At 38.4% G+C, this 27,659-nt stretch overlaps 1 long non-coding RNA gene across 1 annotated transcript in view; it reads left to right on the top strand.

Annotated features, from left to right (window-relative positions):
* LOC132594575 (uncharacterized) overlaps nucleotides 1-27,659 on the top strand; it is a 703,896-nt gene that overhangs the window by 385,647 nt on the left and 290,590 nt on the right. The window contains exon 7 of the long non-coding RNA XR_009560781.1: nucleotides 14,272-14,460. This is a non-coding gene — a long non-coding RNA (uncharacterized lncRNA). The remainder of the gene's footprint in view (nucleotides 1-14,271; nucleotides 14,461-27,659) is intronic.

Raw genomic sequence — 27,659 nt, 5'->3', positions numbered from 1 at the left:
ATTTGTCAGTGAACTAGATGTGGGGTGTCAGAGAGAGAGGTCATTTAATTGACCAGGGTACTTATGACACTAAAAAGTAAAAAAAAAAAAACAAAAAACCCTACCAGGAAATAATGCACACAAAATGACGAATATTGCTCACATTGATGTAAAAGGTGAATTTGTTTCCAGAAAGCAGGAAATGTTCATTGTAAGAGAGACACAGAGATACCCGTTGGCTTACATGATGTTTTGCCAGACCCGCGTTGCTTTCTATTTTTGTCTGTTCCTCTTCTTGGACTGCGGATGGCAGAACCTTTAATGAGGGGACCATTAGACCTGATGGAAATTTGATAAGTAGTTAATCCAGAATGAAGATTCACTTCTTCATTACACTTGGGAGAATAATTAAAATGAAGTAGACTGATATTTCTGAGAAATGCAGTTCTGCCTTTCCCCGCTCGGCTTTAGGTCAGTATTCTGCATCCAGTTACCTACTCAATGTATCTTCAAGGCTGTTGAATTCTGGTGACAAAAGTCGGTGAAGTCTAATTCTCCTCTCAGGTGTACTTGATTTTCTGTAACCGTTGTGTTGCTAAATGCTGGGTTATGGGAAAAGGCTTTTATCTTATTTATAAATCAATTCTTATTTTCACCGTCTTTCTGTATTTCAAAAAAAACAGTTACTGATTTCCTACTAAGTGATAAGTACTTTGCTAAAAGCCCAAGATGCAAAGAAAGGTAAGACACAGTGTTTGCCTGTAGGAAATATACAGTCTAGTCTAGTGCATGGAATAATAAATGGGCACATATTGTATGGTGTTCCATCCTTTTTAAAAGATATGCACAGGGTAGTATGGGAACACAGAGGAGGAATGCGCTAATCTAGACTGGAGGTTCCGAGAGAGCTACATGGAGGTGGTAATTTACAAGCTGGGTTTTAAAAGAGCAGTAGGAGTTAGCCAGGTAAACAAGGAGGGGGGAGAGGAAATTATTCTTCTAGACAGACATGGCTCCACGTGCAATGGCATGAAGGCATAAGAACTTGACCTGTTCACAGAACAGCTAGTAGTTGAATATGGCTGGGTGGGGTTAAGGCTGCCTGTGCAGTATAACAGAATATGAGGCTTGAGAGGAAAGCAGAAGCCAGACAGTGAATGGTTTTATCTGCCAAGCCAAGAAGTTTGGATTTTATCAATGATAGTATTTATTTAAGCTTAGTATGACTAGTAAGTTACGGTTACATACACGTTACCTTTATATAGTCATATTCACTTTATATGTGTTATGTAACTTAATCCTCACAACCACACAACACAATATTATTATAGCTATTTTACAGATGTAGAAACTGAAGCTCAGAGAGAGAATACATAACTGCCCCAGATCATTAAGTGAACAGATCTGGGATTCAAATACAATTAGTTGATTCTAGAGCTCTTGCTCTTTACCGATACACTCTATTGCATCCATTTAACCTGAAAGCCATGAAGAACCTATGATGGGTTAAAGATATTCACCAATTATTTGACGCTCCTCCCACTGAGAGGTCAAGTCAATGCCTTCTTCTCTTGAATCGCAACCAGTTCTATGACTGTCTTAACGAGAAGAGTATGGAAAAAATTATGGTGTGCCAGTTTCCAAGCTTAGACCAGGCAACACTGGCAGCTTCCACTTCTTGTCTCTTTGAACACTCTCTGGAGACCTTGAGCCACAATGCTTAAGGTCTAACTACTTTGAGTTCCATGCTGGAGAGTCCACGTGTAGGTGCGTCAGTGAATAGTCCCAGGTGATTTCAACCTTCCAAATATTCATACCAAGGCACCGGATCTGTTGAGGAAGCTATTTCACATCGTGCAAAATCTATCCATCTGATGACTACCACTGAATGACCTTAGTTGACACCACTTATTTGGGTCAGAGGAATCACCCATCCTAGCCCTGCCTGAGTTCCTGACCCACAATATCACGAGATGTGACATGATGGTTGTTGTTTTAAGCCAGAAAAATTTGGCATAATTTTGACACAATTTATTGTGAAGCAATATTTAGAGCCAAGCCATTGAAGGATTTTAAGCTGGTCAGATACGGTTAAATTCACAAGAAAAGTCTCCTATTTGATGAAACGTTGAAATGACTGTTTATCCCACCTAAAATGCCTGGCACATAGTAGTCACTCAATGAGTGAATGAATGAACCCAGTGTGTGCGGTAGCAATTTATATTTTTATACTTTGCGTGTGTGTATGTGTGTGATAAATGTGGTACCCTGTAGAGGTTGCTGTGCTGACAAACTAGTACTGAGTAGCCTGAAAAGACCCAACTCTCCATCATCCCTAGGGGCTTGTCCTTTTCCTACTGGTCACATTGGCAGGAAATTTGACAAGAAGGATCTCTTTTGTGTTTATAAAATAGCTTTCACTTCTGAAAGAGACCTCAACCCTTCTTGCCCTCTTTCTCTCCTTTCCTCCCCACTCCCTCCCTCCTTCCTTCCTTTTTCCTCCTTCTTCTTCTCCTCTCTCTCTGTTTCTGTCTCTGTCCCTGTTTCAAAGACAAATCTGTCTCAGAAGAATGAAGATTTATACCCTAGATCAATCATTCACTTTTCACTAGCTCAAAGGCACATCTTTACTGGGAGAGTTTTCATCCTTTCCAGCAGCTGAAGTAAAGCGAGTAATGTCACTCTACTTTCTGAGACGAAAGTAAAGAAATTTATCTAAAGTGCCAAGTAGAAATGGGTACAAATGGACACAGGCTTGACTTTTGCTTATCGTTACAGCCCAGGTAATGAGGCAGATCCAGATGCCCTCTGCCTTAGAAAAGGAAGAGAATTTGTAGAGAGAAGGGCAGAGACACTTTTTTAAACAGTGGATTGAAAATAGCAGGATTAACCATGGCTGAAGCATTAGAGCAGCAGCTAGAACGTTTCTGTCAAACCTGCTCTTTTGGTTACCTGACCCAAAGCTGGTTCAGTAGGAACCTTTGGGGAGAACAGAATATACATTGGATTAAGAGTAAGTGACTTTGGAGTAAGTCAGGCCTGGCTGCACACTTGACTCAGACTCATTTAGCAGCTATGCGACCTTGAACAACTCACGTTCCTATTCTGAGCTCCAGTTTCCATATCTATAAAATGGGGATAAGAATACTGCTTACTCATAAGGTTACCATGAGGATTCATGGAAATAGTATTTAGCACATGGCCTGGCACACAGTAATTGCTCAATAATTAGTAATAGTCGTTGATTTCCTGTTATTATGATTATGACTTCTTCATATACAATGGCTGTGTTCATACCCATAGGCCAGTTCTGGAAAAAAACAAGAAAAAAAACACTTGGATAAATTCCAACAATTGCCTAACAAGGAGAAGAGGAGTAATATTTGTTGAGAACAAATATAGTATGTCATTTAACCCACACAGCAAGAAAGTAAGAGATGTTCTCAAATATATACAACTAGGAAGTAATAATGATTGGAATTTAAACTTTGCTCAGTCTAGTTCCAAAGCCTGTTTCCTCCATCCTACATTATAACTCACAACCAAGATTTTCTCTGCATTCAAGTTTCTGTTTATATCCTGTCTCTTTATTCAAGCAGCCTTGGTCCACAGTTACAAATGCTGCCACTCATTGGCCTCCTGCATTTATTTGCATTTTGATTCATTGTCCCTCATCATTAAGAAATAGACTATTAATTCCTTACAGGGCAGGAACCATACCTTTCTATTATTTGCGGTGTGCATAGTAGGTTCTGTTACAGTTTTTTGAATGACGGTAACCAGTTTGTCTGAATTCAACCTCCCACTTCCCCTTCAAATAGGTTTCTGTGTATGTCTATGCCATAAAGACACAGGATGAGAGGTGTCTTCTCTTTTGTAGTACTCACAAAGCATAGCTACTATTTTCGCTTGAATATTCATAATCCTTCAGTTAAAAATGATAAGGACCCAGTCTTACTCAAAGTTTGGAAATTTCTTCTGACTTCTTCAGTACCTTCTTGAATGGAACTTACTCATTTATAACTCCCTATAACCTCTCTAACCTTCAATTTTCTTGTAAAATAGAGATAACAAAATATGTAACATACAGGTTTTGGGGGAGGAATTAAGAGACAAAAGCGTCTAGGACAGCCTGGTACAAAGCACGTACTCAGTTAATGTTAGTCTCTATCTCCTTTCGTCGGTAGCTCCTTTGGAGGTAAAGGTGTACCATTCTTCATTTATCGAGATGTGCTTTTTCTGTCGTAGTGAGAATGGGCCACCCTGGGCCTAAGACTATTTGAACTTAGCATCACATAAATGTGAGACATATAGTCAGGGTCTGGGAAGAGCTTAGCTTGCAGCTAAGATTTAGAAGAAAACGCAGTCTGGCCTGTAGAAGACCAACCCATGACCTTGGCTTTTTCCTCGCCTTTTTATTGCTATGGAGGAAAGGCTGTATATCAGTGCTTTGGGTGATCACAGTGATGACGGGAAGCAATTAAGTCTATTTGTTTACGGCGGTAGCCAAGCACTTGTCTAGTGCCTGATTCTTTTAAGCCTGCCTAGAAACAAAGGAGCTGCATCTCTGGTCTGGATAGAAACCTTGAGGGAGCTGCTGAGGCCACAGTAGAGAGGAAAGAAGGAGTGTCCAGGAATGACTTTCTCCTACACCTGATTTTGTACAAATTTGTTCAGTTTTTTATAGGACGCTTTAAATTCAAAATGAGTAATTCCAGAAGATAGTATAGCTTACCAGTAAGTGGGTAAGCTAAACGGGCTGGCCAAGCCAGTGACTCTTGGAAGCTTGTCATGGGAGATCAGGTACTCTGTGCTGGCTAAGCTTATGACTTGCTGTGAGGTTGACAGTTGTTTAGAAAGGTGTTGGGAAGAGGCCAGGGAAAAACAAAATACCCAAGTCCCCAAATTCTATTCTTTTTCTGAAGTACAGTGGAAACAGAGTTGGTTTTATGGGGTTGGGGGTAATCAAATAAACTCCAGACATGCTCTCGCGATGAGTCAGTGTCAGTGATCTCTCTTTTCCTGTCCCTGTGTCCCTTCTTGATCCTACACTGAAAGGAAAGAAGGAAATGAGAGGAAAGAAAGGAAATGTTTTTTCTTTTTCTGGGCACATTTGATCAGTTCACACTGCTTTAGCGAGAAAGTGAAAATCATAGCCTGAGGCTGTTTTTTGAGTTCAGTGGGGATTCCAGATGAAGTTAGCAACTCAGTCTGATAAGTTCTAGGAATGTACCGATGACTAAACTTCGAGCCATGTGTTGATACAACCATCTTTAACCTTAATAAATAGGTTCATATTGCTTACCCTTTTTCCTATCTTGTCCATTCTAGTACCTAAATATCAATGGTCTCTTGTTCATATTAGGTCATACCTACATCTTCTTCCCTCGTTTATTCAACATCCATTTATTAAGCACCTACTTTGCTTCAGTCCACTATTTAGGCACTGAGGACAAAGATATGAGAAAAACTTGGTCTCTGTTCTCAAGGAGCTTACAGTCTTAATCATTCTTTAAGATATTATGGGGCAGAAACCATGACTTCTTCCTGTTAGCACCTACATAATATTGGAAACACAGTTACGGTGAGGCAAGATTAACTTAATTACTTTGGTTGAATTTCATTGGAAAAATACAGTTTTCCTGGTTGGCTCCTTAGTTGGCGATGCAGTGCATGAGAAAATGCAAGTATCCTAAGAAAGCATCGTTTTATTGCTTGATGCAGCATTCCAAACAACTTCAAATATAGATGGATGCAAGATGTAGATTTTTTATTGGTAGGAAGTTGTCGACTAGGTCTATGCAACATGTACCCTGGGCAACTTCAGCTTCACCAGCAATGGCTCATTATTGTTCTGTTTAAACATATTCATCCACCTTACTTGTGTACACAGCCCTCGCTCCTTGTCTGTGACATCACAGAGAGGCGTGACCAATTTTTCCCAGTCTATTTATTATTTTATTTTATTCTGACCTGAAATGTGCTATCTCCAAAGAAGAGTGGGTAGTCACATAGCTACCCTAGTTTCGTACCCTTTACCCACCCAGTGACAAATTGAATTGTTGGTCATTATGGGATTCAGAGCAGTTAATCCTTTACAAACTCTCCGGTGCATAACATCACTTTCCAGAGCCTTAATTTATTAAGTGACCCAACTAGTCAAGGCAACACTAGCCAAGCCAAGAGTTCATACTTTGGTTTTGGTCAAATTAAAGATCCTCAGGAAAGCAGAACAGTCTCAGGATTCAGAAGTGTATTTTTTGTCAAGATAAAACGGTCACATAAAATCTACTTCCTAAGCAACTGGAGTGTTTTGTGAATTTCCCTACAATAATCTGACTTGCTTTCTTCCCTCTGCCGAAGCCCTCAGGAAGGGGCGATAAAACTGTGAGCAAAGAAGCATTTTTTAAAAAGAGAAGTAGCTTAATTCCAACCATTAGGAAAGGACAGAGCCCATGTCAATACAAGCAGGCTGCAACACTAATGTGTTTGAAGTTACCTTTTTTTCTTTCTCCATGTATCCAGCCATATGGGTCACTTGAGTCATCTTGGCAAGTTCAAAATCCTTGTTTTGAATTGATGGGATTGAACAGTAGCAGTTTGTTACATGGACACTTTTCCTTGCACACCTACAAAGAGATAGTTCTTTGCAGGTACATTGTCTTCCTCTTCCCTGAGGACTTCCTTTTTTCTCGGCATTTTTCAGATGAGATCAAAGGAATGGAAATGTTTAGGCCTGAACTGAAGGTCAAAATTGATTGGATGAAAACTTGCCTCGGGTGTACATATTAGATATATACTCCAAAAGATAAAAATTTCTAGGGAAATAATTTTCTCTTTTAAGTAGCATATATAATTTTATTTTGTACTTTTGTAATAGAAACACTTAGAAGACGTATTTGTACATCTCGTTTCTAAAATCATATTTTTCATTTGTCATAGAAGAGTACCTTAACAGTGGCTTAGAAATTCTTGTTTTCTTGCACAGGTAAGATTGTGAAAAACTTGTAATTATGGCTGGGAAAAATTATATGCACACATAAATAGACACATATATGTGCATATATGTGTATAACACAGAAACATGTACTATATATAAAATTGCTAAACCTGTTCAATTCAGTGTCTATAAATAATAACTGGATGCAAAATTTTGAGTGTGACTAAAAATTAGACAAGTATGTTCATAATTGTATTCTGAAGCAGCTAAGTCTGATTGCCTCTGAGAGAAAAAAAAACACCTAAAAATAAAAATGAATGCCTTCAGTTCATCTGATAGAACCATGTAGCTAATTTGGATTTCAGTGGGAAAAATAGGGTATAATTCAACTTTGGCAAAACGTATGATTATTGAAATCAATGTGAAAACGTTTGTATCTGTTTATCAGCCTGATGTAGTTCTGCGATGTGCCTCTCCTGTTGGAGGGCCTCAGTATTTGCAGGTCAATCAACTCAAGGCGAAGCTCATCCCTGTCACTGAAAAAGTGATGGTGACAATCCAGTATGGATCATCACAGTAGCAGACCTCAACCACCAGGCAACCAAGAGTGAAAGTGAACCTATATTGAATTAATTAGGCTGTCATGACTTTGTGATGATAGATGGAAGTCCACCAAGTATACCATGGGGCAAAAATAATATTGACCATGTATACTGCCAAGTGTAGAGACTATTTCTAGTAAGTGGGTGTTCTCACAATCTCTTCTTTAACATTTCTGCAGGACAATGTATTTTATTTTTTTCAAGTTCTATTGAGATATAATTGACATACAACACTGTCTGAGTTTAAGGTGTATAGCATAATGACTTGACCTATGTATTGCGAAATGATTACCATAAGCTTATGTAACATCTGTCACCTCATATAATTACAAATTTTTTTCTTGTGCTAAAAACTTTTAGGATTTAGTGTCTTAGAAGCTTTCAAATATATCATGTAGCGTTGTTAACTATTGTCATCATGATGTACATTGCATCCCTTTACTTACTTTATAATCAGAAGTTTGTACATTTTGCCCACCTTCCTCCAATTCCCCCACCCCCTACCTCCGTCTCTGATAACCATAAATCTAATCTCTTCATCTGTGAGAGTTTCTTAAAGATTCTACATATAATTGAGATCATACAGTATTTGTCTTTCTCTGTCTGACTTATTTCACTTAGCATAATACCCTCTAGGTCCATCCATTTTTGCAAATGGCAGGATTTCCTTCTTTTTATGGCTGAATAGTATTCCATTGTGTATAGGTATGTGTGTATCTATATCTATATATCTACGTCTGTATCTATCTCACACTTCTTTATCCATTCATCTGTCGATGGACAGTTAGTTTCCATGTCTTCGCTACTGTGAATGGTGATACAATGAACATGGGCATGCAGATATCTCTTCGAGAGAGTGATTTTGTTTTCTTCAGATATATACCCAGAAGTAGAATTGCTGGATCATATGGTAGTTCTACTTTTAATTTTTTATGAAACCTTCACATTGTTACTGTGCCAAGTTACATTCCCATCGACAGTGCACAAGGCCTCCCTTTTCTCCATGTCGTTGCCAGTATTTGTTATCTCTTGTGATGATAGCCATTCTAACAGGCATGAGGTGATGTCCCATTGTGGTTTTGATTTGCATTTTCCTACTGATTGGTGATGTTGAGCATCTTTCATGTACCTTTGGCAGTTTGAATATCTTCTTTGGTAAAATGTCTGTTCAGCTCTTTTGCCCATTTTTAATTAGATTATTATTATTATTTTACTTTGAGCTGTACAAGTTTTTAAATATATTTTGGATATTAATACTTTATCAGATATATGATTTGCAGATATTTTCTCTCATTCCATAAGTTGCATTTAGGTACTTTATCCTTATCTCTTAATACCCCACATATTTTTCCCTGCCCCAGATATATTTTGGGGAACCTCACGGATTATTGCAGAAAAATATTGACTCACCAAGAGCTCATGGTTAGAAGGATTATTTGTTTGTTTTAACAGTATAATGTGTGTAAGTAATACTACATATATTAACACCTGCTGACAAAGAAAAAACTAGTTATTAAATTTGTTTCAGCAATTCAGAAATTCATGATATTCAAACCATGTCCTTTAGTATGATAAGGTGTTCAGCAGCTGTCTCTGATCACTCCTTTTGTACATCAGTGCCTATGTACATTTATTGTACATGGCAATGTGTATGTTTCTTAGTATTTTTTTAACTGGCTTTATTTGCCCATACTTTTTCTCTTCATTTAGATTTTAAAGTCCTTGAATTTAGAGGAAACATTTTCTGCTTTTCCTGAATGCCTTAGTAAGATTAAAAAAGGAAGAGAGAGGGAGGAATTTACTGCTGAATCACAATGTGCCAGCCAAAGCAGGATTGGGGATGGCGGGGAGGTGGTGTTAAAAAGTACATTTACTTGAAGCTGTGAGGTATTTTTACCACATCTGCCTCACTTTTTATCTGGGGCAGAGTTCAACTATACCGATTTGGCTTCTTTCTGGAGATGATTACCAGTTATGGGCTCAAGGCTCTTAATATCCATTAGGAAGTATAAGATAGGGCAGAGAACAAATCATCTCTGGCTACGGTTAAAGTTCAAATCTGCTTATTAATGTTGATTTTTTGACCCCTTTAACTTTCTAGACTCTGAATTTTGTCTCATTCCCTAGCCATTTATGACCTGCCTGATGCTCTCCACCTCAGTCAATCTCTCTGACCATAACCCATTCCTTGCCTCCCTAGATCTATGGATCTCCCACTTACTTGATGGAAAATACAGTGCTGGTACCTCCTGACCAGCCACATATTTTCGTCACCTATACCTTAAGTAACAGAAGCTGAAATTGTCAATTGCACATCTTGAGTTTATCCATGTACAGCAAGATTAAATACCAGTTTGGGAATTACCAATGTAGATTGGTGGAGGGGCGGCTACTGTGATTATAATATTTACTTTATACAATTGGTAAGACTATTAAGAGTAACTCTATATACAGGGCTTACCACATGACAATAAGCACATGATAAATGCTATTTTAGTTTTTGTATTTTTTTCTAAATCCTTTATCTGTTCTTGCCTAAGATCAGAAACATTGTAAATTACTCTGATGATAATCATACACACACACACACACACACACACACACACACACACACGAACTTACGTACTACTTTGAAGATCTATTCCCTTTCCCACATTTGTATAACTAAAAGCTGCTGAGTCTTTATTCCTCTCCTGCCCCCAGGTTCTGAAGAACCATTTTTTCTTTTTTTTAGATTGCGTATATATGTGGTAGCATACCGTATTTGTTTTTCTCTTTCTGACTGACTTCACTCTGTTTGACAGTCTCTAGGTCCATCCACCTCACTACAAATAACTCAATTTCGTTTCTTTTTATGGCTGAATAATATTCCATTGTATATATGTGCCACATATTCTTTATCCATTCATCTGTCTATGGTCACTTAGGTTGCTTCCATGTCCTGGCTGTTGTAAATAGAGCTGTGATGCAGATGTAGAGAATGGACTTGAGGACATGGGGAGGGGGAAGGGTAAACTGGGACGAAGTGAGAGAGTGGCATGGACATATATACACTACCAAATGTAAAATAGATAGCTAGTGGGAAGCAGCTGCATAGCACAGGGAGATCAGCTCGGTGCTTTGTGTCTACCTAAAGGGGTGGGATAGGGAGGGTGGGAGGGAGACGCAAGAGGGAGGACATATGGGGATATATGTATACATATAGCTGATTCACTTTGTTATACAGCAGCAACTAACACAACATTGTAAGGCAATTATACTCCAATAAAGATGTTAAAAACAAAAGCTGCTGAAATGACCAGAGCTGAAAGGTCAATACCTTGATCCTTAAACATCAGTGGAGATATAAACTTTTGATAAATAGCCTCATATCATTTAGGTTGTGTGCTTATTGGCTAATACTGTAGTTAGTTTTCACAAAGGTAGTATCAACACCATAATGACTGAGTATAAGGTAGTTCATAGTTTTCACTTTTATCAATTATTCAGTGAAATCTCAGTCTTGGTAATATGGGACAAATGAATGAAGTGCTTTTGAAACCGATGAGCTCCAATATGACAAATCCCGTATATCAGAGCTGATGTTCCAAGAAGCCATTTTTGAAATTCAGCAGTGATTTTTCATATTGATAATTGGGCAAAACGGAGGCACAATGGCTGGTCAAAATAGAGCTTCCATCTGTAACTTATGATTATTGTCACCTAAATGGTCTATATTACACTAACCTGTTACAGGCCCATGGCTTGTAATGCAAAGAAAACGTCATGCAAATAATTTACAGCCTATTGTGTGGGTAATGAAGTGTCTTGTGTGCACACTTTTTTCCAACTTGTAGATTGAACCATAGGCTTTCAGAGCCAAGGTCTCCATTCACGCAGTCACTGATACAGGCCAAATGTTTTCAGTTAGTTGGGTGAATTTCATATTGCCAACCCAGAACACTGATGAGAATAAAATTTTGGTCCATTTGATCCATTTGGAATAGTCTTTAGCATTGTGACTACATTCGTGAATCTTGCTAACCCTTAGATGTCTTAGATGTTCAAAGAAAAAAGTTCTTTCAGTTGATGTGGTTTTAGCAAAATATTAAGGTAGAAATCCTTTCAGGGTTCTGTCTACCCCAAACAAACAAACAAAATGAGACCTGCCCAGGTGCCCTCCTTCCTGTTAAGTTCAGGATATATTGATACTTCTGATTGAAATAGGCAGGGACGGCTTCACAGTCGAGCAGAATGGTTGTTCCCCTTTATCACGCAGCTGGCTATCCCTCTAATCATCTCAACCCCCCTTCAGCGACCCATAGTTCTACTGTTCAGGAGTTTTTCAAAGGCTTCTTCAATCCTTTATGTTTTTAATGTGCACCATATGTTCTTTTCCTTTTGTATAAACTTAGAAAAAGCATCTAGTTATTTTGGGGACTGAACAAGTAGCTTTATTTACAAGGAGGACCTCTAAGCAGCTCCTTCTTGAACTTTTAGACTCAATTCAGGTAGAAATCTGCCAGTTAGCTATGATTTTGATCAGTGTGGACAGTTGAACCAAATAGTTAATCAAAATCTAGTTTACCTGGGCTTCCCTGGTGGCGCAGTGGTTGAGAGTCCACCTGCCGATGCAGGGGATACAGGTTCGTGCCCCGATCCGGGAAGATCCCACATGCCGCAGAGCGGCTGGGCCCGTGAGACATGGCCGCTGAACCTGCGCGTCCAGAGCCTGTGCTCCGCAATAGGAGAGGCCACAACAGTGAGAGGCCCGCATACCATAAAAAAAAAAAAAAATCAAAAAAAAAAAATCTAGATTACCCTTTGCAGTTACTGAGTAAAAGGTATTGGGGAATTTTATTCACGAAGCATATAGGCTAGGGCTCAGTTCATCCTAGGGATAGAAGTAAAAGAGATGAAGAGAAAAAGAATGCAGGCAGAGTGCACATTTTGGTTGGGGCAGATGTTTGTGCACTCGGGCAGTATCACCAGGGAGATAGGGGTAATCAAGTGTCAAAGTCAGACACAGCAACAATGAATACAACCTATGAAGCTAGGGTAGCAAATCATATAGGTTGAAAATAATTCTCATAAGCTATTGAATAATAACATGGAGATTCTTATAGAAGGCCCGGCCTGGGCTCTGTGCTCTGGCATCTGTTGACCTTATTTACACAAATGACTAGGTGTTTATTTGAGAAACCAACTAAAATGTGACCATCGTTGAATACAGGCTGTGTTCAGATATATTTCTAAATTCTCGTATTAAGGCGCTTTCATATACTGCATCTCACTTTATATATAAAAAGACGTAGGTGTTTTCCCACAATGAGATAGTATAATCCTGATAGCTAATATCAAACTAAGTATCTTTTTATAAAAATGCATTTTTAAGAGTAAAATTCCACTTCATAGTCGACTCTTTTAGCAGTGAAATGGTTTCTGTGAGGTATAGAACTATTATCTCTTCTCTGACCACATACAATGATTTTTCTGAGTATACATGTTCAAGTGAGATGAAGCAGGTTCTGTAGTCTTAATTAATTTGGGGTTCAACAATCCAATAAAAGAGAAAGGTGAATGTGCAAAAGATAGGTTTTTCTCTTGACAAGTGGCACATGTTGGATTTAGGGATCTATGAAGGGGCTTTTCTCCAAGCCAGGGCGTGGTTAGGAAATTGGAGGGATTGGGCAATAACATATTTAAATAAGATCATTCTTTACATTTATTCTTTTTTTATTGAAGTCTAGTTGATTTACAATATTATGGTAGTTTCAGGTGTACAGCTTAGTGATTCTGTATTTTTGCAGATTACACTCCATTATAGGTTATTACAAGATCATGGCTGTAACTCCCTGTGCTATACTGTGTATCCATGTTGCTTATGTATTTTATACATAATAGATTGTATCTGTTAATCGCATATACCTAATTTGCCCCTCTCTCCTTTTCACTCCGCTTTGGTAACCACAAATTTGTATTCTATATCTTTGAGTTTGTTTCTCTTTTGCTTGTACATTCATTTGTATTATTTTTTTGGATTCCACATATAAGTGACTTCATACAGTATTTGACTTTCTCTGTCTGACTTATTTTACTAAGCATAATATTCTCAAGGTCCATCCATGTTGCTGCAAACAACAGTATTTCAGTCTTTTTTATGGCTGAGAAATATTCCATCGTGTATGTGTGTGTGTGTGTGTATGTTTACAGTGTGTGTGTACAGCATGTCTTAATCCAGTCATCTGTTGATGGATGCTTGGTTGTTTCTGTGTTTTGGCTATTGTAAACCGTGCTGTTATGAACACTGGGGTGCACGTATCTTTTTGAATTATTGTTTTCATTTCTCCCAGATATATACCTAGTACTGGAAATGCTGAATCTTGCGGTAGTAATATTTTTAGTTTTCTAAGGAAGCGTTATAATGTTTTCCATAGTTGCTGCACCAATTAACATTTCCAACGACAGTGTACAAGGCTTCTCTTTTCTCCGTATCCTCTCCAACATTTGTTATTTGTAGGCTTTTTGTTGATAGCCATTCTAATAGGTGTGAGGTAATACCTTACTGTGATTTTGATTTGCATTTCTCTCATAATTAGTGGTATTGAGCATCTTTTCATGTGCCTGTTGGCCATCTGTTATGTCTTCTTTGGAAATATGTCTATTTAGGTCTTCTGCCCATTTTTTGATTGGGTTGTTTGTTTATTTGGTATTGAGTTGTATTAGCTGTATGTATATATATATATATATATATATTTTTTTTTTTTTCAGTACGCGGGCTTCTCACTGCTGTGGCCTCTCCCGTTGCGGAGCATAGGCTCCAGATGCGCAGGCTCAGCGGCCATGGCTCACGGGTCCAGCTGCTCCGCGGCATGTGGCATCTTCCCGGACCGGGGCACGAACCCGTGTCCCCTGCATCGGCAGGCGGACTCTCAACCGCTGAGCCACCAGAGAAGCCCTGTATGTATATTTTAGATATTAATCCCTTGTTGGTTGCCTTATTTGAAACATTTTCTGCATATCCATAAGTTGTCTTTCCATTTTTCTGATGGTTTCTTTTCTGTGCAAAAGCTTTTAAGTTTAATTAGGTCCTATTTGTTTATTTTTGCATTTATTTCTTTTGCCTAATTCTTTTAGATGGTAAGTTAAAATGTTTGAAGCTTTTTCTGTTTCTTGAGAAGGGGCTGTATTGCTATAAACTACCCCCTTAGAACTGCTTTTGCTGCATTCCATAGATTTTGGAAAGTTGTGTTTCCATTTTCATTTGTCTCGAGGTATATTCTGCTTTCCTCTTTGATTTCATCATTGACCCCTTGGTTTTTTAGTAGCATGTTCTTTACTCTCTACATCTTTGTTCTTTTCTTGTTTTTCTAGTTGATTTCTAATTTCATACTGTTGTGGTGGGAAAACATGCTTGATATAATTTCTGTCCTCTTAACATTTGTTGAGGCCTGTTTTTTGAACTAGTATGTTGTCCACCCTAGAGAATGTTCCATGTGCACTTGAAAAGAATGTGTAATCTGCTGTTTTTGGATGGAATTTCATGTAAAAATCTATTAACTCCAATTGTTCTGTTGTGTAATTTAAGATCACTGGTGCGTTATTGAGTTTCTATCTGGATAATTTGTCCAATGATATCTGTGGTTTGTTAAAGTCCCCTACTATTATTATATTATTGTCTATTTTTTCTTTTATGTCTGGTAGTATTTGCTTTATATATTTAGGTGCTCCTGTATTGGGTTTGTGTATGTTAACAAGTGTAATATCCTCTTCTTTTATTGATCCCTTTATGATTATATAATGCCCTTCTTTGTCTTTTGTTTCAGCCTTTCTTTTAAAGTCTATTTTGTCTGATATTAGTATTGCTACCCCTGCTTTCTTGTCATATCCATTTGCATAGAATGTCTTTTTCCTTCTCCTCACTTTCAGTCTGTTTGTGTCTTTAGTTCTGACGTGAGTCTCTTGCAGGTAGCATAGTAGAGGGACTTGTTTTCTTATCCAGTCAGCTACCCTGTTTCTTTTGATTGGAGCATTTATTCCATTGACATTTAAAGTAATTATTGATAGATACGTACCTATTGGGATTTTATTATTTGTTTTCCAGTTGTTTTTGTAGATCTTGCCTGTTCATTTCTTCTTTTTGTTTCTCCCAATGTTATGTGATGAGTTTTTTTAGTAGTATGCTTGGTTATTTTTCTTTTGGTTTTTTGGTATCTTTGGTTTTTGATTTATGGTTACCATGGATTTCATATATATTGACCCATAATTATATTAACTTGATTTTAACTGGTAGTCACTTAAGCTCAAGCACATTCTAAAAGATTTACATTTTTTAAATTCCTCTCCCCCACATTTTGGTTTTTTGATGTTATATTTTACATATTTGTGCTTATCCCTTTTCTTTTTATTGTACAATTTTTTTTACAATTTTTTTGTCTTTTAATCTTCGTACTAACCTATTTAAGTGACCTTCAATCCTTACTATATATTTGCCTTTTCTATTGGGATTTTCCCTTCCCTGTAGATTCTTACTTCTTTTCCATTTAGATAAGACTCTACAACATTTCTTTTAGGGTAGGTTTAGTATTGCTGAATTTTTATGGTTTTTGCTTGTCTGAGAAGTTCTTATCTCTCCTTGTATTCTAAGTGACATTCTTGCTGGTTAGAGTATCGTAGGTTGCAGGATTTTCCCTCTCAGCACTTTGAGTATATCATGCCACTCCCTTCTGACCTGCAAAGTTTCTGCAGAGAAATCAGCTGATAGCCTTATTGGGATTCCCTTGTATATGACTCTCTGTTTTATCTTTCTGTCTGTAGAATTCTTTCTTTATATTTAACTCTTGATATTTTAATTATGATATGTCTTGGTGTGGGGGTTTTTGTGGGTTCATCTTGTTTGGGACCCTCTGTGCATCCTGTGGTTGGATATGTTTCCCTCTGTAGGTTTGGGAAGTTTTCAGGCATAATTTCTTCAAATACATTTTTTTTTTCGCAGTACATGGGCCTCTCACTCTGTTGTGGCCTCTCCCGTTGCAGAGCACAGGCTCCAGACGTGCAGGCTCAGCGGCCATGGCTCACGGGCCTAGCCGCTCCACGGCATGTGGGATCTTCCCAGACCGGGGCACGAACCCGCATCCCCTGCATTGGCAGGCGGAATTCCAACCACTGTGCCACCAGGGAAGCCCCTCAAATACATTTTTGATACCCTTCTCTCTGTCTTCTTCTGGAACCCTATAATGCACATGTTGGCACATTTGATGTTATCTCTGAGATCTCTTCATGTGGAACTGTTTGTTTTTTTTTTTTAATTTGTCTTTCTGTCTCTTCTTCTGATTGGGTGATTTCCATTATTCTATCTTCCAGATCACTTATGCGTTCTTCCGTGTCATTTAGTCTGCTGTTCATTGTTTCTAGAGTGCTTTTTATCTCAGATATTAAATTATCTTTCTTTGATTGGGTCTTCTTTATATTTTCTAGTTCCTTGTTAAAATGATCTGTTTTTACATCAGTTAGCATTGATGTAATTCTGTTAACATTTTTATTAATAATGTTTTGAATTCGTTGTCCAGCATATCATTCATTTCTGTTTCATTATTTAATTTTCAGAAGTTTTCTCTTTTTCTTTCAATTGAGAACAGTTCCTGTGCCTTTCCATTTTGTTTAACTTTCTCTGTCTCTGTGAATTTAAGTGAAATAGTTGCCTATCTTGTTTCTGAAGGGGTATTCTTATGTGGGAGTGTGTCTGTGTAGACTGCATGTGCCCAGTGCCTTTGGTGGGAGTGCTGGATTTGATGTGGACACCAGTCACATCTTTCCTCAGGGTGTGCTGTTAGATATCACCTTGGTAGGGAATGTGGTTGTGATGGAGGAATTAGAGCCTAGGCAGGATACAAAGCAGGACTTCCTCTCTTCTCAGTGACCATTGCTGTCCTGTCAGGGGTGGGGTCTGCTCCCAAGTTGCTGGAGTAGAAACCCTGAGGGTCAGGCTTGAGCTAGCTCTGTTCTCTTTAAGTGTGAGTTTTTCCTTCTCAACTCACTGGGGCCTTTTCCCCGAAGGAGGGAAGTGCTGAAATAAGTGGGACTTGGGCACTTACAGAGTTCTAATGCTCTGCTTGTGTAGGTGTCTGTGACTCTGCTCAGATGCAAGCCACAGTCACATTTTTCCCCTGTCATGGCTGCTCCAGTTCTAGTGCTAGCCTGTGGTACTGAGTGAGTGGGGCTGGAGTGTTCACTTGTCTTCAGCTGGGGCATGCAGCTAGGTTGTTGCAGGAATTCCAGCAGCTGTGCTGCCCTCCGAAATGTTGGCTATTTCTGGGCAGCGGGTTGAGTAAGCACCACCCTACCTGGGCTTTGCCTCAGATCCCCAGGTCACCCCTGAGTCCCTAGATGAAGTCTTTTCCCAGGTCCTGGCCACCCTAGATCCAGTGCTATGCTGGGACATGGAGTGAATGGGGTGGGGGCGTTTGCTTGGCTCGGACTGGGGAGTGCGGTGAGGGAGCAGCTGCTAGGGCAGACCTCTCTCTGCCCTGCCTGGGGGCAAGCCAGCACCTGTGCACTCGTCATGAGTAGAGTCTAGGCTTTTACAGCTTTTCTTTCACAGCAATTCTCTAAGCAGCCAAGGGGGCTTCTCCAGGACGCCCGGTCTGTGGCTTAACCTGTCCACTTCCCAGAGTGAGTGTCTACCTTTGTGATCTCCCCTTTCCTCTGAGTCCCCTCCCAGGGGCACAGGTCCCACCCTGATGCTTTTCTCTCATCCTACCCAATTACATGTATATCTTTCTCACAGCCTTGGCTGTACAGGAGTCCTTTTGCCAGTTTCAAGTTTGTTTTCCATGAAAATTGTTCTACATGTAGATGTATTTTTCATGTGTTCACGGGGGTAGGTGAGCTCCATGTCCTCTTACTCAGCCATACTCCCGCCAGTATTTTATATTCATTCTTTCACTCTCAGCGATGCCATGATTTCCTGAAAGTTATAAGTTGGAAGATTTTTTTATTAGCATGTACCCTTCCCTTTACCCAGGAAAAAGAAAAAACAAAATGTGTTTGCACTAGCAAAGTATATTGTGTCTGAAACTATATTATGTCTAATATAGTTTGTCTCACATATGGTACTGGGCCCCACTCCAACACTGTTTAGGTCATAAATAGTATTAATTACAGGCATATAATTCATTGTGGTCTCATAGGGTGAACAACAGACTGGGATTTAGGGGAACTAACTGAGCTGGTCTCAGTTGTGCCTCCAAGGGGCTGTGTGAATATATATTTATCACTTGGCCTTTGTAGAGATCTGTTTTCTCATCTCTCAGGTGGGGAGTGGGAATATTTGTCCAGGTTAGTGATTTTCTGGTAGTTTGTTGATAAGTTTTTATTTGTGCGTGCATTTTCTCACCATAAATGTTGCTTCAAATAAAATCTTGTGTAGAACTCCCATACATAGAACAGATTAAGATAGAGCTATTCTGCTTGAAGCTACCTCAGTTTCATCAAACCATTCTGAACCATGGTTTGATGGTGTCAACCATGGTATCAGCTCTTAGGCTCATTGGAACATAGTTTAAAACTCACTAGTTAGGATCTAAGGTCCCTCGTCACTCTGATCTTCCATGATTTGTGTAGTTAGCAGTGTTGCGGCAATAGGTCCAAATGACTCAATAAAGGTGAACCTTATCTTTATTCACCAGGATGAGAGAAACCGTCGACTTATTTAGCAGTGCCTGACACAGGGAAGATTGATCCAAAGTATTTATTGTGGCAGACACAGTGTCAGGTGTGGTGCATTAACTGTTGCAGGCTTTTTAAAAAAATGATCAGAGCTCTGTGTTTAATGAGCCACATGCTGTGCTAAAAATGAATTTGTGCCATTAAGAAGGGGCATCAAGAAATAAAGTATCACAGAGGAAGGCAGCTGGAAGAGTTACTAAATTACGGGTGTATGTGTAAGTGTATAATATGTGGTGGTGGAGATGTTTGAAGTTTTTACCGCAGTGAGTTTGTTGTGACCACATTACTTATAAGTGTCAGCACTGGCCATAAGTTATGCTGGTCTTCCCAAGTAAGTGGCAATAAAAGCTTTATAGCACCCCACACCATCATCACATATTTTCTTTAAACCACTTATTTTCTTTGGCTTTTGTCTTTTTAAATCTATCTCTATTTTTTTCCTTCTGTATTTTGTTACTTAATATAGAAATATGGCCTCTTTAGAATGGTTGGGGTCAAGAGCATTTGAAAAGGACAGGGTGGAATCAATTTTTGTTCCAGTTAGGAATTTATGCATTGGCGTGGGCAGCCCACATTTTGTTTGCTGGTAGTTGTGGTCACATATAGATTAGAAAGGATAAATGATAAACCATCATTTATAAGAACAAATGGGAAAGGCATTTAGAACACTGGAATGGGAATAAAGCTATTAAGTGTTGTTGACTGTTTTCACTAGGTCTGCTAGATCATTGTGCTCTCTGTAGTTGGCGAATGAACACAATCCAGCCCTGTGGCCTAGAAGTAACTTTCATTTTGTTTCTAGATTGAACTATTATTGGAATATAAGATTCACTGGAGCAGGTATCATGTATGTGACTAACTACTGTAACCCTAGTGCCCAAATGACTACCTGGCATATGATAGGTTCTCAGTATTTTTTGAATGAATGGATGGATGGATGGATGGATGCAATCCTTATTTATAACAAAGAAATGTATATTTTTAGCTTTTATCACTGAGACTCTTACTTTATTCCTTAAAAAGCACCTTCTGAACCTTGTAACCTCCATAAAATCTTACAAGTCAGCAGCTCAAGATACATAGAGAAGGATGGCTTGAGTCTGGATGGCAGTGAAATACACCAGAATGGAAAGTTATGTCTGGCAACCAGACATCTCCATATGGCTAGACTAGGTGTTTAAGGATAAATCCAGTTTTCTATAACAGAATGAACTTTAGCTGAGTATTCTGACAGTATGATAAAAGGTAGTGAGTAGCACTCTAGGAAGACCATCAGTATTAGAGGAGGTAATCTAGATGGGGGAAAAAATAAAAAAAAATAATAACAACATCAACAACAGAAATGGAGAGCAAATAGTTTCTGTCCTAGAGTCATTATTAATTCATTAATTTTCAGTTAAGTATTTATGAGTACTACTGTTTGTACAGCAATGTTTGTCCTCAGTAGAGGCACTGTCCCAAATTCTCTGGACATTTAATTTTTACCAGACTGAATTTTTATATCTCTATCTTTATCTGAGTTTCTGACCTCAACCCATCACATTCTCTGATGTTAACGTTTTGTCTTATTTTTCTAGCTTCTCTATATCTTTTGAACCTTCATTCATCTATTTAGTAAGTCAATGAAGAATTATTTAATGGTGTGGTATATATTATTAGGCACTGACACTATTGTGATCACACAGATAAAACTCCAGCTATCCTAGAGCTTATGGTCTACTCTTTCCTATTCCCCCTACCCAGGCATGAAACCCTGTTAAAAACTTTTTTACATAAAAGTGCTTTTTTAAAAATCATTTCTCAACCATGCATTTGTAGCCACCCAGCATCAGTGCCCTTCCATTTTCTCAGTAACTATTTGCTTTGTTAACATAAGTTAAGTCTATAGGAAAAGAGGCGTGTGACGTTAATTTTATGGGTCAACTAGATTCAGCTACGGGGTGTCCAGATACTTAAACATTATTCTAGATATTTCTATGAGGCTATTTATAGATGAGATTAACATTTAAATTGGTAGAGTGAGTAAAACAGATTGTCCTCATCCCATCCGGTGAAGGCCTGACTACAACAAAAAGACTGACCTTCCCCTAAGTAAGTGAGAACTCTTCCCGCCTGATGGACCTCAAACTGTAACACTGGCTTTTTCCTGCCTTTGTACTGGAACTGAAACATCAGTTTTTTCTGGGTTTGGAGCCTGCCGGCTTTGAGACTAGAACTATACCATTGGCTTTCCTGGTTCTCAGACCTACAGAATAAGGTCAGGACTAAACCGTCATCTCTTACTGGCTTGCCAGGAATCACCCTGTAGACCTTGGGACTTGCCAGCCTTCACAATCACGTGAGCCAGTTTCTTATAATAAATCTCTTTCCGTATATATACAGCCTATTGGTTGTGTTTCTCTGGGAATCCTGACTAACACAGGGGGCTCCTGGGGAGAAATATCACAAGTCGCCTCCCATCATCATACTTCTCAAGTCCAGTTTCCCAAACATAGCCTCGTTTAAGGCTTTTGCAAAATATAAGAAACTAAATAAAGTCAGTACTCTAGCTTTCCTTACCTATACCCATTATCAGACTTTATTCACATTTTTTCTTACCCAACTTTGGTAATGATTTTACCCAACTAATCAGATTGTTTACCTGAGCTAAGCACACCTCTCATCATATGCAATATTTATACCATAATTTGGGCCTCTAAATTAATCATTTTGAGACATTAAATTTATGGGTAATTTCAGATACTGAAGCAGTACAGTGAGGAAGATTCTTTTTTGCCCTAACACCTTGCCAATAGGCTTTCGTATGAGTGGGGCTATCCCTGTTGACCACTAATACTACTAACCAATTTTTTTTAGACATTGAACATACCTCTAAATTATGGCACAGAATAATATCATATAGCATCTTTGTGTTTAAGACAATCTGTACTTAAGACCATAGAATCTCAGCATTAGTAAAGTTCTCTCTTTCTCTTCCCTCCATCCCTCCCTCCCTCTCTCTCTCTTTCTTTCTTTTTTATTTTTGTTTTGGTCTAAATAGAAACCAACTCATTTTTCATGCTGTACTTTAGCCAGGAAACAACAGGAGTATCACACAGTGAAATCTGTAAAGAATTGCTTTTACAAACAGTATCTATTAGAGTCTATTTAACTGAGTTGATGAAATCTTGACTAGTATCTTATGTGACTATTTAAAGTATGTTGAGACTGTGATATCTCCTTCCTGTCTCCTCTGCCCCCACCTGTGTATTCCCAAAGGAAGTATCTTCCCCGTGGGTCATGATGACTCAGTTAAAAATGATTATAATAAGAATGTGTTAAGCTGGCCACAAAAGTGATAACATTAGTTCTTGCAGGCTATTGTGCATCCTATTTCTACTTTTAATGATTCGTATGTTTTCCAAACCTTCATATAATTAATATTATTTAATAGGTATGAAAATGTTCATAGGACATTCATCCAAAAGGATAAAATATTTTTTAATGGCTGCAACGTAATACTTTAAGCAAATGAGTTTTTCAGACATTTCCAAATTGTGCACATTCAAATTTTGACTACAGATGTCATCTTTAATGTATGCTTCACTAGCTGCTGGGGGCTGGGAGAAAATCATATTACTAATTGATATGCCTTAATGACCTGAGAGCTTTCCAAGTTGGATGAACCCATGAGAAATGCTAAGAGGTTGATATTTGATTCTAATTATGCCTGGTACATGCTGAAAGTAGACCCATTGTGACAGGCATATCATTGTCAGATTGGTAGACCTCAGGTTTTTTACTAATTTGACACTATTACCAAACAAACACTGCCTCACTGAATTCCTGAAAAGAAAAGCGAGATAAAGGACGAGGGCAGAGAAAAGTAGGGCTTCATGATCTCTACTTGCTATAGAGATTGCTATATTTTAAAAAAAGGGGGTGAAAGGAAACCAAACATGGGCTTGGTAAATGATGTAAGACAACTTGCCCTTTATCCTTTTCCCTTCTGGTCTTCATATAACAACTTGAAAATGGCAGCAGTAGAGATCTGAAGATTCATTTGGACTGTTTATTACCAAGCTCCACTTTAAGAACTGGGTGTGTTTAGTATTTCCTCAGTAATTTAGACTTCTATGAGCATTACTGCTGGAATCTGAGTTAATATCTGCTTTTCCAAAACTGGAAAGGGTGGTGACACTTGTCTGGGTACATTTTTTCTGTCTACGCCAATAAGCTTTTATTCTGGTTAATTCATTTTAACAGGGTAGACCGTATTAACTTTATCTGACTTATTGGTTTATTGGGAGAATTGAATATGATTTGGAAGAAAATTAAAAACTAGATGTTAACTTTTCATTTCTTAAGAAAACCATTCCATTACTTCCTAAATATACCATGTATTGGGCAGGAGGAGTTCTGGGCTTCTTCCTGGTATAATTCTGTTTCTAGAAGAAATACATAGGGTTATTCCAGGTTCATCATCTGAGTTAGCTGAAGGTGTGATGCTACATTAGAGCCTGAAGAAGATATATTATTCCAGATCTTCTTGCCTTGATCATCATGTATAAGAACTCAAAGTGACCCACTTAACACTCTAATGCAACCTTCAAGCAATGGATAGATTATCTTGGATCTCTGATTGGTTGGCCGTAATTTAGGGTCTGAGTCTTTCATTATTAGCATCATTTTAATAATGCATAGTCTTTGGCCTTCAAGAGATAAGTCTTTCAGTATTTTACAACTTGGAATCCTGTTAATGAAAAAATCAGCAACTCTTCCATTAATTAACTCAATAAATGCATATTGAACCATATGAAAGTCACAGTTCTTAAATGCCTATGGTTTCTGTTTACAAAGAGGTTTACAGTGTAGTAAAGTAAGTAACCTACATACAGACATTCAAGTGGTGAACTTTCAAAGACGTGAACGTGCATTCGCATGTCCAATCACATAAGTTAGTTCGCGTGTCTGGCGTACATCGTCACATGTGTGCATCCTCTACAAGTGGCTGTGCTTTTGTGTACTTTACTGTACAGTACTGTATAGAGTAAAGTAGTACAGTATCTTTACTTCAAGCCCAGGATGTCCAGAAGCAGGCATAAAAGCAGTGGTGATGTAGCTGGTACTGCTAAGATGTAGCAGCCGGTAATGTAGCTGGTATCTCCTACTGATGACGATCCTTCAGCTCTACCATCTCCCACCTCGTCTCCCTCATCCAGTCAGTAACTCTTCTTGCCTGTGCACTTGATGCCAGCCCCTGTATGCCAGCTGTTGTACTGTACTACTGTACTTTTTAAGGTATTGTAAGATTAAAAATGCTTTCTTTATTTTTTGTGTTTGTTTTTTATGTATTATTTGTGTGAAAAGTATTATAAACCTATTACAGTACAGTACTATATAGCCGATGGTGTTAGTTGGGTACCTAGGTAACTTCTTTGGACTCAGGAACAAATTGGACTTAAGATCATGCTCTCAGACAGGAACTCGTTCGTATGTAGGAGACTTACTGTATAGGGAATAAACATGTATATAGAAATATAAAAAAATGAAACAGGATGTAACGAATACCATAGTCATATAGGTATGTTGGTCATGTAATATATTGTCTAAACTGGAATGCTTTTGAGAATAAAAGGAGAACTATTGATAAATATACTGGTAAAATAGGAATCACTGACCTAGGAAAATGAGGATATACTCAGCCTACTTATGAATGATACATTCAAAGTGCTCTCAGAGTTCATAAATTGTCAAGAACTCTTCAAGCTAGAATGATTATGGAATTCTTTATGGAAGAGATAGCATTTGAACTGAACTTTGAAGGACAGATATGATTTTGATAGGAAGCTGTAGGAGGAGGACATAAGAGGTGGAATTATCATGAACAAAATCCTAGAGGTAGGAATGAGAGAGGTCGGCTTGAGGAGAAGCAGGCAGTATACCCTGAATGAGGATCAAACAAAGATACCAACTGGAAGATCAAACTGGAGTGGCTAGTTAGGGGCAGTATATATGGGACCCATAGCTTTGAATTTCATGCTAAGAAATTTACACTTTATTTCATGGCCTATTGCACATGAAATTCTGTTACTTGAAAGTTTACTGATCATTATTGCTTTAACTATTGCGGATTGGCTGTATTTTCTAATTAGCCTTACCAGGAATAAAGATCTTAAAGGAAATCAAAGTGAAATGGGCCTGTTTGATGGGCTAGTGGATGGTCTTTTGGGGATATTCAGAGCAAAGTTCATCACCAAGGGTTGGAGAGCGTGGTTAGACACTGCTGTGGAGCTGCACTGCATGTCGATAGAAACAAACCTACAAAAGTGTACATCATCATCTGTCATCGTTATTGTTTCTATTCCTCTTATTGGCTGATGAGCAGGCATGCTTTCATTGTACATGTTATTTGCTTTTACAAGTCTATGTCTTGTATTTTTGTTGAGTCAAGATTGCTTTTAATTGTCTCAAAATTGACTTTTGTTGGTATGGGCAAATGTGGGCTTATCTCTTTAAAAAGTCTGCCTTTTACTTTATGGAACATTCTTTATTTCACCATATTTCCTCAGAACATTTCTGATTCTTCTTCACCTTCCTCTTTCCATATCTGTTTTGTCTAGTTTGTCAGTTTTCAAAAAGAATACAGAAGAATCAGGGTAGAAGAATCACACAAAATCAAGCCATTTTCTGCTTTAACAACATGAAATCATTTTCAGATATTTGCAGTAAAGAGTCATATAAGAAGAACGTCATGAAGTCTTTCTGGTAAAGCTTGTTTGAAGCTTGCTGTTCAGCTTCATGCTGCTGATGTATGGGACTGTAACACTGGAGTTACCTCTTAATCCAGGCTAATCAGTTTGACATCCATTGTACTGATGTAATCTACAAGGATACAAAACAATAAAGAAGGAACTATGTTAGCCCCACATAGACTGGCCTTCATCTATGAATTTGCGAAGCTTTTATTTCTTTACCCTTATAGTTCAACTCTGACTGCTATACACAGTTGTTCCTAGTATGTATCATTGAAGTATGCCACTAGTCTCTATTGGAGTCCTAGCTACTAGCATCTCATTTATCTTCACAGTAGCATCCTCATACTATAGCTTACTCCATCAAATCTCTCCCTTGATTATCTATCACAGTTTGTTTGCTTTCGTTAGTTAAGGAAAACATAATATCCAGAGAAAGGAAATGTGAAGATAAAAAATTGGGGACTTCTCTCACTTTGTCACAGCTTACCCTTCCCCCTCCCCGTATATACACTACCAAACGTAAAATAGATAGCTAGTGGGAAGCAGCAGCATAGCACAGGGAGATCAGCTCGGTGCTTTCTGACCACCTAGAGGGGTGGGATAGGGAGGGTGGGAGGGAGGGAGACGCAAGAGGGAAGAGATATGGGAACATATGTATATGTATAACTGATTCACTTTGTTATAAAGCAGAAACTAACACACAATTGTAAAGCAATTACACTCCAATAAAGATGTAAAAAAAAAACCAGAAATTGGGGACTTCTATAGATGGGCGTCCTAAAAAGAAGTAGTTTCCTCACTTTCAAAACATAAAGCTGAGGAATTATAGGCTACGAGTAAATAATATCACAAATGTGGTAGAGAAGGTGAACACAAAATTTGTCCTTAGTTCCTAGAGACCAAGTTCTTGAGAACCTATAGTAGCTTGTGCCATAATTTGAGGTATGATTTAGCATCATCTGTCACAATTCAGGCAGATTGAAGATTCATGCTGGGATACACTACTAAAGACTGAGTAAGCTGTGACTAGGAGGAAAAAGAGGCTGGGGAAAAATGTCTCTAGAGGCTGATCAGTGCAAGGGAAACTGGGGAGTATAATGCAGTATTCAAAGAGGTGTGGAGAATAAGGGCTTGTTTTTAAAAGATATTGGTCTTCAAGGTATTTCAACCGGGTGGTTAGGACACTGCATATAGAATCCAGGAAGCAAGTGATACACTGAGAGAGATCAGTAATGCTTTCATGGTTCCTAGTAATCAGTACATTACCAGCAATCCCAGGTAGCGTGACACAGCCTATACTCATGAAGACTTTAGAGTTAGGTAGTAAAACTTAGGTAGAAATTTAGTTGTACGGCCTGAAATAACTCTGAGGGAAAACCAAAATTTTGAGAATAGATGGGCATTCAGGGCTGACTACTTACACGTTGGATTCCATGTTTCTGACAGCTCATATATTGTTTACATTGTTCAGGACTGGTTTAAAACATGGGCAGATATGAGATGTAAACATACAATATCAATGATTCCAGCTGGAAGTATACCAGAGAAGGAAGAGCTAAAACTGACTGACTGGCTCAATTCAACGAGGGTGAGAAAGTAAGTGAGTGCCCATGCACTGAGATGAAGCAGGAATTTGGCGACATACTCTGCTGAGCTGAAATTAGCCACTCTGACAGACAAAAAATGTTACTGATG

The sequence above is a fragment of the Globicephala melas genome, chromosome X (genome assembly GCF_963455315.2).
Source record: "Globicephala melas chromosome X, mGloMel1.2, whole genome shotgun sequence".
Lineage (NCBI taxonomy): Eukaryota > Metazoa > Chordata > Mammalia > Artiodactyla > Delphinidae > Globicephala > Globicephala melas.
The sequence above is the reverse complement of the archived record's forward strand: the minus strand, read 5'-3'. Positions and strand labels throughout refer to the sequence as shown.